The 2500-nt window shown below is 32.0% G+C and overlaps 1 protein-coding gene across 3 annotated transcripts in view; it reads left to right on the top strand.

Moving 5' to 3' along the window:
* LOC125033455 (GPI ethanolamine phosphate transferase 3-like) overlaps positions 1-73 on the top strand; it is a 13006-nt gene extending 12933 nt beyond the window's left edge. For all 3 annotated transcript variants that reach the window (XM_047624978.1, XM_047624977.1, XM_047624979.1), the window contains one exon: positions 1-73. This exon is cut by the window's left edge and continues 594 nt beyond it. The gene's annotated coding sequence lies outside the window, so the exon portion shown is untranslated.
* Positions 74-2500: the final 2427 nt, after the last annotated feature.

Here is a 2500-nt window from a genome sequence, read left to right as displayed (position 1 = left end):
TAATATTTTGCTCAATATTGTTGTAAACAATACCTGTATACAAGCTGTGCTACTAAAAGTTCTTATTACTGGGTAAGGAGTCTCTCTCACACTCTCTTTAGCATATTATTTTATTGGAAACCATACTTTTGATCTCAGATGTTACAAGTTAATTCTTTACCAGAAAATATGAATTCAGTATGATTAGATAATGAGTATATGAAAATATGCTGTACATATTCTATCACAACATTTAAGCTTCATTAATTGATTGTGATATAATAAAAATGATAATGCTACACCACTGCCACTACAACCACTACTACCTTACATCAACTTCTGTTTCTGCTTCTGCTTTTGCCTCTGCTTCTACATCATCTACTACTACTACCACTGCTACTACTGCTATTACCACTACTACCAGTACTGCTAGTACTACTACCAGTACTACTACTAGTAATACTACTAGTAATACTACTACTACTAATACTACTACTACTACTACTACTACTACTACTACTACTACTACTACTACTAGTAGTGCTAGTACTAGTACCAGTACCAATACCAATACCATTACCAATCCCACCATCAGTACCACCACCACCACTGCTGCTATTTTTACTAATACTACTGTTACCATTCCTACCATTTTTTCTACTACTACTGTTACCAAAAGTAACCAAGAGTTACTGTAGTAAGCTAGATATTATACTAGTACACAGTATTTGGGCTAGATATAACACAACTATGTGCTGTTTGCAAACCCTTTTTAAGTGAGTAATATGAAATTTAAGATGCTGGATATAGTTTAAACATGCACTCACATGAAACTGATGTATACATATAATATCATTTGTAAGAGATAAGAGGGCCAAATTATAAATCACTTAAAAAATATATAATGTTATATTTTAAAGACAAAAGCAGCTACTTGATTCATTAAGAATATTTGCAACAGAAGATTTTTAAAAAGACTAATGGTCAATTAACTAATATATACCTTTTGGCTTTCCACAGAATGTGTGGCTACACTATTTGACACTATTGTATATGGCCTCTCAGAAACTTTTTCCTCTTCATTTTAACTACCAGTGAGATGCATGTAGTGTCTACAAATGCATCTGATACTACTTGGCAAATTTCCTCCAATAGTACCCAGAATATCATCCCTATACCCCTATTCTCCTCCTGAGCCAACCTCCTCCTGCTTATGGATGGAATACAGTGAATGTGAATTAATAATTAAGGTACTTTATGGCATATTTAATTCAGCCAAGCCCACATCTTTTCTTCTCTTAATTTTCCCAACCACACACCAAATTATTAAATATTGGAGAATTACCTTGTGATGTATCATTGTTTTTATTATTCAGATAACTATGACCATCTTTTATTGTTTTATATAATAAAAATGTAATTTTGTTGCATCATATGTTTTATTTAAATATTTATAACTTATCCCATTTTCATTTATAAGAACAGGGTAACTGCAAAATATATTTAACATATGACAATGAAAATTACATTTTCTGGTTTGTAAAATTGAGCTCTCACCCATTGGTGCTTGGCACATGCACTGTTCACTTAAGGTTTGTTTTGTGAATTTTATTAATGTATATGGCTAAATTCACAGTGGACTGGACATGTACAAACTTACCCACCCAGAGTTAATATACCAACAACCAAAGTTTGCCTTAATAGGTCTTGAGAAAGAGGCCTTTTTGCAACAAGAAAAAAAAAAAAAAAAAAAACAGGCCTTGCATTTCTTTGGGGTGAAATCATGTCAAGCACAAAGTATGGCTGGAGCAATAAATGGGCTGCGAGATACATGTAAGTGTGCGTTTGGCCACATGTGACACCTCTGCTCTAACCTCCCTTTCCACTCCTGCTTCACTATTTCTCCCTTAATCCCAAAACATACCTGTTATTGTATTTGTAGAGAGCACAAATGTCACAGTATGTTTCATGTCAGGTCTTCATTATTGCTCTTTTATTACTACTATAATCATAATTGAAGCTGAAATTAGTAAAAATAATGATAGCAACTATTAAAGATATAATAGTAGTAGTATCAAAAATGATTGTAATGATAATTATAATTACGACAATAATGATATATGAATGATGTTATTAATAGGTGATAATGACTGCAATAGTGAAAACAGACTAATGATAATGTTAAAGGTAAATATGATAGTTATTGATACTCATCATATGAATAGCCTTATGTAACTGCTGTATATTGTAGAAGTACACCCAAAATTTGCAAATAATGATTACTTCAGTGATTGAATGAAACTTCTGCTGCACTATGAAACCGAATAAATATTTAGAGAAATAATTCCATAGAACTGATTGCCAGTGTACAAATTAGTTATGATATTTTATGCCAGTCTAAATGACAGGCAAGCATTATGATGCATCTTGGATGGATGTGTAATATATTATCTTCTCTATAGAAAGTCATGCTCATGTATATATTTTTGGGGGCATGAAGATACATATTTGTAATAAATGA

The sequence above is a fragment of the Penaeus chinensis genome, chromosome 16 (assembly GCF_019202785.1).
Source record: "Penaeus chinensis breed Huanghai No. 1 chromosome 16, ASM1920278v2, whole genome shotgun sequence".
Classification (NCBI taxonomy): domain Eukaryota; kingdom Metazoa; phylum Arthropoda; class Malacostraca; order Decapoda; family Penaeidae; genus Penaeus; species Penaeus chinensis.
This window is presented reverse-complemented; position numbering and strand designations above follow the sequence as displayed.